The following is a 13,622-nucleotide window of genomic DNA, read 5'->3' as shown; positions in this document are numbered from 1 at the left end:
AAATACGCAATTAATATAATCAATTATCAAGTAATGAATATTAATTAACATCTAATTATTAATTATTTAAAATGATATTACTTCCCACCCTTTACCTCTATAAACCCCACAACCCACAAATAAGATTTACTCCCAAAAAATTAAAAGCACAAATAACACAATTAAGTATCAATCAAATAAATCTTATTAAATAAAAAGTAATCATTCATTTATTATAAATAAATTACTTCCCACCCTATTCCCCTATAAACCCACAACCCGCTATGGAACTAAAAAAACACAACATTTGTTTAAATTAGATTGAATAGCTACAAAACAATTAACACATATATTAAAAAACATAAACAACTCTCATACAAAAAAATTAGATCACACTTTTTAAAATAAATACTAAACACTAATTAAAAAACAATCAGCCTGATTCATCAAACTAAAATCGGCTCGCAAAGGGCCAGATTCTGAGAATCTGGCCCTTTGCGAGCGCAATTTTTGCATTTGGGATTCATCATCCCAAATGCAAAAATCGCAATTCTAGAAATCGCTAAATTGCGATTAATTGCATTTAAGGAATCTCAATTTGAGATTCCTTAAATGCAATTCATGAACCATTTTAAAATTGAGAATTCGCATTCTAGGGCCGCTATTTACCGCGAAGTCTAACTACGTGGTAAATAGCAAAAACGTTGAAAAATGCACTAAAGTGCATTTTTCAAAGTTTCATGTTGCGCACACACATGCCCTAAGGGCACCTGCTTGCATGTGTGTGCGCAACATATGTGCACACATCAATTTCAGGGGTGCAACAGGGTGTCCTTTGGACACCCCTGCACCCTTGAAATCTCAATCTCAATTTGCGAATCGCTAATTGCGATTAGCAAATTGAGATGGTCTACCCATTTATTCCTATGGGCCTCTAGGCCCATAGGAATGAATGGTGAGATATTCCTTAATTGCGACTCGCAATTTGCGAGTCGCAATTAAGGAATTATTAGAAATCGCTATTTTTTAAGTGATTTCTTGATGAATAGCCTTTTGCTATTCCTTAATAGTGAATTGGTATTTTTCGCTATTAAGGAATCGCAAAATGTGTTCTTGATGAATCTGGGAGAATATTTTAAAGAACAATATTTTTGCAAACAATATTAATGACTTCTATATTTTAAAAATCGATATTTCCATGTCACAATATCTTAAACCCGATATTCTTGTCTGACAATATTTGCAACTCACTTTTTTGTCTAAACACCAGTTACCAGAGAGGAAGGCGAGAACTTCCTACAACCATTGTGCCACCTGCTTGCCAGCTGAACGGAAAGGGAGTGCCAGTATGATAGACCATGGCAGAAGGAATGGTCCTTGGCACCATGGGACATGGCTATTGCGGAAGATTCCAAGTGGAACTTCTCCTACATGCTAGATTGCCTAAGAAAATTGGAGCGCTGCATTAGAGAGAAACCAACAGTGCAGCCCCAAGCCAAAATGTGCCATCATGGACCATCTATGTACCATGTGCCCAGATGGATAAGAAAGGGCTCAGAACCAAACTGCCAAAATAGATGCATGGGGTGGGAAATGGATCTACAGCAGTGGTCAGGAAGGCTGGCAGAAGCTAGACCTCAGATAATTTTATTATTGCCTCTGAATGGGCCACATGGGCGACTGATGCTGCTTAAATGCATATCACAAGCAGAACTCAATAAATATGGGCCAGTCCCCACAAAATCCCCATCCTCAAAATCAAGCCCAGTGTAACTTGAATGCACCATCGTCTCAGCCGTAGGGAGATCAAACAACCACTGAATCAATTCAGCAAAGAGCATGTGGTTGGTCAAATATGTGGCAACAGCAGCAACAAACAGGGATCCCAGGCCAACAAAGATCGCAGCAGGGAGGGGGGTAACTGTCTGGTGAGGCAAGGCCTTTGCACAATTACAAAACCCACCTACACAGTAATTTCAGACCTCCAATGCAGAATATACACTTCAAGCACACCTCAAAATACATTTAAAAATAAAGATTAGTAAGAGAACATTAGGAATTCCAAGGGGGTCATTATGATAGCAGGCAGATCGGCGCTGCCTGTACGGCGGTGGTGATCCGCCCGCCAAAATCTACCGCCCACATGACTTTTCCCCCGCCACATTACGATGGCAATCCACCCGTTTGCCTCCCGAGCAGAAAAGCCCAGGAATATGGTGGCACTGGTATCATCATGGTGGTGGAATGCCTTTCCATGGCGTAGACTCCGCCATGGAAAGGCATGCGGTTTTGTCTCTAGGGGCCTGTTGTGGGCCCCAAGGGTGTTTGTACGGGTGGGGGGTGCAGATGGGGATACCTATGGTATCCCCCTGCAGTTTCATGCACAACATGGCGGTGCCTGCCACTTTGTGCATGAAAATGCATGACATGTCTTTTTGGCATTGCGGCGGGCGGTGCTGAAAACAATGCCTCAATGTCAAGAATGTAGGATGCGCCCGCTGACGCATCCTAATGACCCATATGGGACCACCGCACTAATGGCGGGCGGTCCCTTTCTATGTCAGGATGGCGGGAGGACAAAGTCCGCCCGCCATTCTAATGATGCCCCAAGTCTTTACTTGTTTTCAGGAAACTCAGGGCTGCTGTAGATTGTGTCAATCTGGAATCCGCACTAGAGTCCTCCATTTGGGTTACTGCAGGAGCGTAGGCCCCACTCTGCTACTGATTCTCCAGGGTGGGGTTTGGCTGGTTTTGGGGAGGACAGTCGGATCAGGAGGCAGAGCGGCTCCCCTTCCAGTTCATTAAAGCAAGCACCCAGATCACCTCACCCAAGACGGGTCCCGATTACTAGATCAAAAGGACCCCATTCTCCCTCGCAGAGTGTGGCCCAAACTGCAGCCAACAGTCTCCAGGTCAATGGAGGACCCTTCTCAGTTCCAAAACGAAGCAATGTTCAGTATCGGGAGTCAGGTTTCCTGCACACTTGGGATGATGAAGACCCCATGACGTCCATAACACAAGCATAAAACTCTGACTGATCGCAAAAGCACCGCATGGTGCCAAGTCAGCAGGGATGTTCAACAGAACAATCTAATCAGTCTACCCAGACCATTACCTTCCCGTGTCAGGCGAAGTTCAACGAGTTCTGTCCTCGCACCAGACTCTCCATTAAGCAACATTCTGCCTCCTACTTTCCCTCAAAGTTTTCCAAACACCCGAAGCCTGTTTTTAGGGTCATGTCCATCCAAAAAAACAAAGGTGGTGTCTCGCCGGTTGGAAGTTCCTGTCCACAGCCGGGGACAGTAGGCCCAAAACTCCTGGATAAGACGTAGCCAAAGGGAATGGGATGACAGAAAAGAGAGAGTCCCAAAAACCCATCAAACTCTGTGCGAGGTACTCAGAAATGTGCTCACTGCTGTGTCTGGCCTAACGATCAACTGACAGGTGCACAAGTCTTTACACACACTTTCTAGGGGAATTAAAGTGCCCTGTCTCAGGTGCCGCCACATCAGAAACATACAGGGACCACGGGACAGCTCTCCGACCCCTTTCAGTACATGACAATAGAAATAACCAAATCACATTAGAACCTAGGCAAACGCCCAAGATGCTAGCAAAATGAAGCCCAAAGCTAGTCTAAAAAAGAACCCTCGAGAAAAAGGGTGTAGGCGCCGTTAAAGAGGGTCCCACTGCACACCATGCGCTGGGACTAGAGGGGTATACATATGACACTAAAGCACGCTGCAATCGCCAACAACACCTAATTACGGCACGCCCCCTCTTTACATGTCACCCCACGCATGTGTTGGTCAAAAGGCACATCCCGCATTCCCTCACTAGGGAAGGTAGGATATTGAAAGTCTGGCAACACCCTTAAAATGTCAGTTAAACAACCGAGATCATCCACACATGCACAAAAAACACCCCTTAACAAAATATATCCTTTTCTGTCATGACGAAGGGGGAGAACTGATGACTCTTAAGCAAGAATTAAGGTGACCCATGAATAAACACCCATCGTCTTTTTTAAAAAAGCAGACACCTCGATTGGGGAGGCCCACTTTCTGGTACCCCATTAAAAATTACACATATAAATGTGGAAGTACACACCTAAAAAAGAAAGGCACAGGAATCCCCAAGAAAGATTGATGATATGTAAGGATGTATGTCTTCAATAACTTAACCAATGAACAACATCTCTTATTCAAAAGGTCTGCAATCGAGCCACCAAAGTGCACCAGCCATACAGCAACCTACCATCTCTTCAGTGACCACTTCCATAATTACAACAAAAACCCAAGTCGGCAAGTCCAAGGCCTCAAACTTTTATCATTAACTTTTCCACCAAACTCTTTCGAACCCTTCCAAAGTAAAGAAATCCCCCAATCACAGTAGGACTACAGAAATCTTTCCTGGATCCATCCCCAAGACCTACAATGGTTAATAAGTTATGTATTGTTATACAATTGTAAACCCTCTGTTTATTGTGGGTGTGGCCGCATACATACATTGCCAAAGATCTGCCTAGTCAAATGGAGTCCACCCTGACATTTGCACAGTGCTTGTGTACGGACCTCTCCCATGTCACTTATATTTACACTGAATCCAACACTAGCATTCAACAAGCACTACACAGTGCTCTCTTACACAACACATGGTATCAGCACTTGACTGCCGTGGGCGCCCAGGCATCAGCCAGGTCATGTGTAGACAGACTTTAATTGTCCCAAGAGATAGATCTTGAAAATTGCGAAAAGCCTTCTCCACCTATACCTTTGTAAGACTAAGGCCAAGATACAACCCAACAGAGTAGAACCCCATATAGTAGTAGTGAATGTGACTCATTTCCAGACCAATCCCACAGCACTGTACCTCATCACCGATCCTAGCTAGATTCAAACAGAGCTAGATAGGATATGTAGGCAGGACACCAAAGTGGAGGATACTTTTTGGCCCAGAAAAGAAATTCTTGGAGATAACAAAGCCACCGCACCAGTGCACAAACAAGTTTGCTACTGCTTCTGCCTGTGGTCCCAGGGTGGCCCTTAACATGTCTAGGGAAGCCTTCTTTAATGGACGCCAGACATGGAGTTCCAGTGTTGGGCCATCCATCTCAGTGATACGAAGGGAAATTAATCTCGAGGGGAGGGTTAAACACCAGCATAGATGTTAGGAAATACGGGATGCTGAGATAGATAGGTACACGTGGTGGGAAAGGAAGGAGTAACCCCTAATAGTACGGAAACATACACCGTATTCCTTGTGTTTCGGACGTAAAGGAACGACTCCACTCGGCACAAATGAGAACTGTGGCGCAATACTGCACGTACAAGACATGCAATGGGGCACCTCAATGTTGATGGATACCTACTGGCAGATTAATAAGGTTGGCACAATCTCCCCAGACCTCAATACAAAAAGGTCTGGGGAGATTGGCCCCAATAAAACACACATGGAAGGGGGGCGTGTTGCCAAACCACCATAAAGTTAGATGCTGCATGAAGTTTGGAGCACTCAGCCAATCAAGACAATGCACATGCAGTGATCATGCACTCCCCATGCTGGAATGCTTGCATTTATTTGTATTCATAGGTATTTGTACAGCGTGACGTTTATCCCGAGGGACATCATGGCGCTAGAACCAGAAGGCAATGCAGTGAGGAGTGAAGCAGGTTATTCTAAGTTAAATGAGTTATGGGGTTGGTATCTGGGGAACAGGATGGTTTTTAGCTTCTTTCTAAAGAGCAGATAGTCATCTGACAGGCGTAGGTTAGGTGGAAGTGTGTTCCAAAGAACCGCAGCTGCTTTAGAGAAGGATCGGTCGCCCATTCAGATTTTGGTCGTTTGTTTGACCCTTGCACGGGCATGATGGTGCGATCTCAGGTTGCATGATGGGACATGTAATTCCATTTTAACTCGCAGAATGTGTGGGCCTTTCTTATGTAGAGTTCTGTGTGCATAGCAAAGGAGCTTAAATTTAGCTCTCTGACGTGCTGGTAGCCAGTGTAGCTCCTGGATGCAGTGGGATGCTGAGATGTAGTTGTTTTTGTTGCAAATCAATTAAGTTGCCTCATTCTGGGCTACCTGTAGTTGAGAAAAAAGGTATTCGGCCATACCAACGTAGATTGCATTTCCATAGTCCAATCTGCTCAGAAAAAGAGCCTGTGTCACCGTTTTCCAGCAATTCAGAGGAATCCAGGGGAAAAGTCTCCTGAAAAGCTTTTGTGTACAAAACCTTTTCCACACAGCATGCGTACTTCATCGAGCATGGATAGGGTATCGTCGAAAATGATGCCCAAATTCTTTGCGGCACGCTTGGGTTCTGGAGCGGTGCCTAACGCTTGGGGCCACCAACTGTTGTCCCAGATTGCTTGAACACCCCCAAAGAGCAGAATCTCTGAATTTCTGGCATTTCATTGTAGGCAATGCTCAGCCATCCAGCCAGAGATTTTGGTGAGGCAGTTGATTAAGTTGCTCTTAGTATCAGTATTAGTCAGACTGTCAGTCAGGGGGATCCTTCATTGTGTGTCATCGGCGTATGAGCAGATATCAAAACCCCATTTCCTGCTTATGTTTGCCAGGGAGGAGACATATGCATCAAATAGAGTGGGGCTCAGGGAGACTCCCTGAGGAACTCCATAGTTAATAATTTTTGGGGAAGAGGAACAGGATCCCATTTGGATTTTTTGGGCTTGATTTTCTATAAAAGATGTGAAGCATGACAGGCCTTTGAGCATAGTCCTTTTTCGTGGAGGATTCGTAGTAAGTTATTATGAGTTACGGTGTTGCATCAGTAGATCCAAATGGATCAAAACTACGGCTCTGCCTTGAATGACGAGGGATCTGATATTGTCGGATACAGCACGTAAAGTGGGCTCTGTGCTGTTATTAGCCCTAAAGCCAGTCTGTGAGGGTTGTTGGCTACCAGGAAAGTGGTAAGCTGTCTATTGACCAAGCGCTCCAGAACCTTGGACAGGTATGGAATTTGGGAAATTGGTCTGTAGTTTCCTGGGTCGTAAATTTCAAGGTCTGATTTCTATAATAGAGGGAAGACCACTGTTTCCTTCCATGCGTCTGGGAAGGAGGCTAGTTCTAGGGGTTGATTAAAAACTTTGGTAACATGGGGGCATAGGACTGACACTAGTCGCGAAAGGATAAAATGTGGACAGGGATCGAGTGGTGATCCTGCCCTGACCTCAGTCATAGCTTTTGCTACCTGTTCTTTCTGAGAAGGGGGTGAGAGAGGGCAGATGGACCTGAGCTAAGGGATGGGTTGCCATATTTTCCAAGTCTATCTTATCATCCTCTGGAAGATTGTTAAAGGATGATGATGTTGATAGGCTGTAACCCTATTCAAAGCTAGCAATAAATAGTTGACACGCTGCTAAATAAATATTAAAACTCGCAACATACAAAAAGCTATCAATCTGGTCCCAAGAAATAAAAATTCTGAGTGGTACATATGGGCCTTAAGGACCACAAAAAACAACCTGCCCCACCTACAACGATCAGTAAGGAATTCCACTGCAATGGCTTGCAGGTGGAAAAAGTCACACAAGCAAGGTTGTTGCACAAAAAGGAAATCAGGTTAGCAAACAGGAGGTACACCGAAGGATTGTGGGCAAAAATTCTGTTTGATTCTAAGAAAAATATTATAAGCCAATTCTGGAGAACTATAAACTATCATGAAGGAGGCTACTTTGCAGCCAACAACTCTAACATCACTGAGCAAATCTTTGCCGAACATCTCACAGCCCATTATGCTACCCACACGAGAGAACCAGCACAATCAAAGGTATCTTCAGCGCCAGTGTGGGAGCAGAATATTAGGTACCAGTTAATTATCTATCAGAATACTTTAGAGAGGTTAATACTAAAAAGTAAAATGGATGAGGCCCCCTGTCCCAATGGACTGACCAACACCCTGTTTAAATCCAACCCGGCTAGCTGGTTGAACATTTTAACGCCTTTCTTTAGTCACAGTGTTGATAATAGACAAATTCTGGATTCCTGGCGCAGCGCAATTATACATCCCATATACAAAAGTGGCAACAAAAACGACACAGCAAACTAATGACTGATCGCCCTACTTACCAATGAGGCAAAATATTACTTGGGCCTCCTGTTACACAAGCTGAACACCTGGGCAGATGAGCATCAGTTATTTCCATACAATCAGTCTGGTTTTCGACCTGGAATGTGCAATAGTCACTAACCTCACCTCACTATCCCTCCTCATAAACAAGACCCAGAACCATAAAATCTCCTTACACGCATCTTAGTGAACTAGAAGGCCACCTTTGACTTCATCGATAAGACGAAGCTCTGGTTCAAACTTGTCAACTGGGGGATCCCAGGGAAGCTTCTGAGGCCATTCAGCTCCTCCATAGAGGATGGAATAATGCTCTACTGCAAGATCCCGATAACAAGTGGTCTCAAGCAGGGATGTGTGCTAGCCCTGACACTTTTCAAACTCTTTCTGGCACACCTCACCCTAGAATTGGATCACCTAAATGCCCATGTGCTCAAACTCAGTGGACAACAACTGGCCAGCATGGTATGCCCTGATGACATTGTTCTCTTCAGTCAAACCAAGGTGGGTTTTCAGAGGCTGCTACAAAAGTCATTTTTGTGCACCCTGGATAATAACTTGCAAATCAGTCCAAATAAAACAAACGTTCTAACCTTCGGCAAAAAACTAAAACCAGGGTGACCATGGAGTTCAAACAATTGGAAACCGACCAAAGAAAGCGGATACGAGTAAGTAGGGATCAAGTTTGACACATCCAGAGCTGACTGACTTCTCGCTGCCTTTCTTTCCCAACAGAAAAGGTTAGAAACCTTCTGATTCCTGTTGCTAATGAAGGTCATCAAAGTGACATTTCTGCCAACCATTGCATATGGCTGTGAAGCGCTCTCTGACCTTGATTTTCATTGGTTGGAAGAACTGCATCTCAATCTGTATAGACAGCTTTTCTGTCTTCCTCACAATGCCTCCCTCCCCGGCCCAAATAAGGTTGGACTTTGGGCTTGTAAAGATGTGTCACTTTGTAAATATGGTGCAACAATGCGCATTTTTTACGCCACTGTTGCGTCACAAAAAGTGACGCACCAGCGGCGTAAAAGTGATGCAAGGGCTCATAAATGAGTCCCCCAGTCATTAAAGCCAATTTACCCAGAGGAACTCAACAGCACCAGCCTGTGTGCTCCTCGGACGAACTTCACAAGCAATCATGCACTGTATGTGTTTCACCTGCCTGCGACATCGAGAATGCACACCTATATGTCTGATTCAATTTTATTGTGTCTTAAAATTTTAATAAACTTCAACTAAAAAAAGTGTAAAGTTGAACATGGGAACTCTGTCCCATAAGTGTTGTGCCAATCTGGAATATGTTGCTTTCATTACTAAAAACCTATCGTCTGACCATTATAACTTCAACAAGCTGCTGCACGCTCATTGGTGTACTTTTATTAAATATTGAAAATGTAATCTGTGCTTAATTACTGCTTCTTTTAATGCAAGTGACTGGAAAAATGAACTAGAAATTACATTTTTAAATAGAATTTTTATTATAACGAACCGTTCAGGTATTTATTTAACACAAAACATACAGGTAATTGTTTTTATCAGAAAGAAAGTAAATTGAGGCAATAAACAGACAGTATCAACTTCTGATTCCTGTACTGAAGACTCCTCCCTCTGTATTGCTCAGCCTTTGGTCATTTTCGATTTGGATTTTGGAGGAAACGCATCACTCTCATTTTGCCTGAAATCTCTGCTGCATCCTTTCCCTTGGAAGGTTTACTTTTTCAGAAGAACCAAGTAATTTCAACGCATTACTTTGCGAAAGGTTTGTTGAATGAGGGAGGACAGGCATCTCTTGTTTTGTTGCTTTTTATTTATTTATTTGTGTTATTGTTGAATGCTTGGAGTTAGAAGTAGGAGTCCTTGTAGGATTACATTGTTTCAAGGGAAAATATTGGCCCATTTTTTGGATTTATAAATATATTTTCTCAATTTCCTTGCATTTCTTTAGGAAATAGCAGATAGCAGACATCCACGACAGCTTCAACACCCAGACAGCCCCAACAGACAGCAACACAACAGACCCTCCGCACACCATCGACCACGACCCCCTGTTAGCCTGGGCCAGAGTGAGCATCGATGACACCATCAAGATCATGAGCACAATCCACTCCGGCTCTCCGTCAGACCCATTCCCGCACCTGAGGAAATATAGAATTTTATGGTCAAGTTGTGTTCCCTAGCGCGTACCCCACCGTCTCCATGTACGAGTTAAAGTGCATGTAACTTCCCTCCTGTATCAGCTATGAAGACGCAAATACATTTGCGTCCAACGTCAACCTGTCCTCTTTCAGACCCACCCTGAATGGGTTGAATGGTCCGTTCCTAAGTATGCTATGCCAACGTCTTTTTGTAGTGTACTTCCACGTTTTTCAGCTCTAGCTGAGTAGGCCCTGAATTTCTGTCACCGAGCCTCTTTCCTGGCTTCTGACTCCAAGGGCCTCTGCCCAGGCTGCCTCTGCACCCGTGAACTCCGACTTACTTTCAGCGCGGCCCCTCGCGCTCAGCCCAGCCTGCTGCCTGCCAAGATTGACTATAACCTTCGAGTTATCTGTTCCGCTCCCCGAAAATACATTCCTGCCTGCTAGTTTCAGTAAACATCCCTCTTCAGCTACAGGGCCAAAGGGCCGACCTGTCTCTGTGCAAATAATTCAAATAATTCATAGCTTCTGTTGCCATGCTTCCATGAAAGGCCCATGCCCCCACGCTTCTCATACAGACACTCAGGCGCTTATGTACGCACTCACAGTCAGTATAGAATAGCTTCTGCCCTAGAGACCTTCCCGCCCAGATAGCTTAGTTCCTAAAACACCAGATATCAGATATGATAGAAGCACAAGTTGATCTGACATACCAGACTTCTGTCTCTTTCCGTCAGTGTAAATGTCAAGTCCCCTGCACCCTCCAGCTTCACGTCAATCACACGTCATGCAGCTGCGCGCGCATCCAAGCTTCCGATTTCTGCTGACATTGCAACATTTCTGTTAGTGCCACCCTTTTGTGACACCTACCTGTGACGTTTCTAGCACACACCTCTAGTTCACGCCTTCTGATTACGTACTTGTAACACGTGTATACTGTTATCTTGTCTTCTCTCAGCTGTTACGCCCATTATGACTGTTTAGTATGACACGAATTAAGTATATAAGCTATGTATTGTCAATAAATTGTAGCGCGCTCACTCTATCCCTTCTGACACCCTTGTGGTGGTCAGAACATGATATCCTGGTCTAAGACCATTCCTTTTTGAGGAATAAAACCCCTAAGAACTCTAACACCACGGACTCTGTTTTCTTTCTTTCCGATTGAGTTATTATTGATTAAGTACTTACCTGCATAGAAATTAAGAGAGTAAATTAATTATTTACGTCATTTTGGCGCCCGAATAGGGACCCCTCCCCCACCTCACGCGCCGGTTGGTGCATTTGCAAACTGTGTCCCCTGCCATCAGTTAGATGGAACTACGCGTACCGGCAGGATTTCCTGCATCTCCCTCTGACCCACGGAGGTGACGAAGACTGCGATCAGTACCCAGACGAGGCGGTGAGGAGTGCGGAGGATCCCGACCAGAGCCTAGCCGAAAGAAGCAAGGTCCGAGGTGTCGAGAGGCCCACCAGGTTTCCGAAATTTTCCGAAGTTTCCCGAAGTTTTCCGAAGTGTCGAGTCGAGTCCAGTCGAGTTTTCCGAGGCCTTCTGTTTCCGTGCTTCCCGGTGAGTACCATTGCTGGGACGTATCTAGACGGGTTTGGGTACACAAGTCCGGTCTGCACTGTTTTTAGGCAGTGTATCTGTACTGTTTAGCAGTATATCTAGCATTCAGAATTTCTGAATTTCTGCACTGTTACACCAGTGTATCTGTACTGTTTAGCAGTACATCCTGTATAGGGGGTAGTCATCTATGTCTCAAATGTCTTTTCATGTGATTAATGTTGTGGTATGAATGTGACCGTTTTTTATGTGCATTATTGTGTTTCTTGTATAACTAGTTATATTCAGAATTAAGTATCAAGGATCGAGCATTTAGTATCAAGTAGACAAAATGCCGTTTTTCAACAAGTTAAAACAGATAGGAACTAGGAAAGGGATACTGGAGGAAGAAATTCCTATCCCCCCTAGGGACACCCCAGGTAACTTTATGTACCATAAACATGGCATAGACGCCATATTGTATCTAGACTTATGGACTGACTATACGAAACATCTAGACGAAAGATACAGATGGCCCGTTAACGGAACATGGGATGCCGAGTGCATCATGAAGGTCGAGGAAGCACTATGGAAAAAGAAAGCCAGACAATCTCAGAAAGACGCCATAGAATTTTGGCGTAAGGAATCACATAAACGTGCTGAAAGAGCACTCCGTAGAGAAGACAGACTTAAAGAATCAGAGAAAGCACAAGAAAATGAACTAGTTACCGAGGGGATCCGAGTAAAAACTGAACAGATAGACCGCGCACGACATAATCTTGTAAACGGTATGTATCTTGTGGCCGAGGGTACACCTGAGGCCCTATCAGAAATACCGAAAAACTTACCGCCACCATTGATCCCAACTAAAGTAATGCATAAGACTACTAAAGATATATTCCTAAATTCTTATCTAGAGGATGTAGCACCGGCTTACACCAATCTGCCTGTTCGCACCTTGCCTACTGACGGGGACGGGGGAACCCCGCCCCCAGATCATGTTCCGCCAGTACCGCGACAGACCTCCCCCGTTCCGCCAGCCCCGCCACTTCCTGCACCCAAAACAGACCTACCGAAACCACGTTTACCTGATCTAACTAAACGACAAATTCAAGTTCAGATACCGACTCCACAGGGAGATACTGCACAAGCCTCCGCTTCAGGAGGTGCGACCGCGGGTCCCCGGACCCCGCCATTGACACACAGATTCAATCTCAGGGATATGCAGAGTCCTCTCACGTTCAGGTCACCCCGCTTTGACGCATTTAAAGAAAACATTTCAGTTTGCAGATACGATCCAGTACCCGGAAAAGACGATCTAATGATATTGGCATCACTACGGTTAAGATCTGCTACTGATATCTTGCTATGTTATGTAGGTATGAAGGATCGTCTAGATAGAATATATGAGTTTGTTCAGACAGGGAAAGACCCTGACAGTATTAAGCAGGCCATGGAGAAACAGAAAGTTGATATTCAAGCACAGATACTACGATTTTTCATAAACTGTCTAATAAGAGAACGAGACAGGCCTGGAACAGATCAGAGTGAGTTAGATGCACTGAACAAGTGGGGTCAGAATATAGCTGAAGGAAAACATGATAAGGGGACTTGCATAGCCACCATGTACAGGAAAATTAGGAAAGCAGTGCTAGCAGTACACCAAAAAGAGAAAGGAAAAGCTTCCTCCGAGGAGGAAGAAGAACTTGAAGAACCAGAAAGAGCTGCAGATACTATAGCATATGTAGGTAAGGGGAATTACCTTAGGAAAGGCATCCGTCCAGAAAGCAAGAGAGTTTTCTTCTCTGCCTTGACAAACCCGAATTCTGCTGAACATCAGTTCCAGGAAACTGATAAAAGGCTTCGA

This window comes from Lissotriton vulgaris, chromosome 6 (genome assembly GCF_964263255.1).
Source record: "Lissotriton vulgaris chromosome 6, aLisVul1.2, whole genome shotgun sequence".
NCBI lineage: Eukaryota > Metazoa > Chordata > Amphibia > Caudata > Salamandridae > Lissotriton > Lissotriton vulgaris.
The sequence above is the reverse complement of the archived record's forward strand: the minus strand, read 5'-3'. Positions refer to the sequence as shown.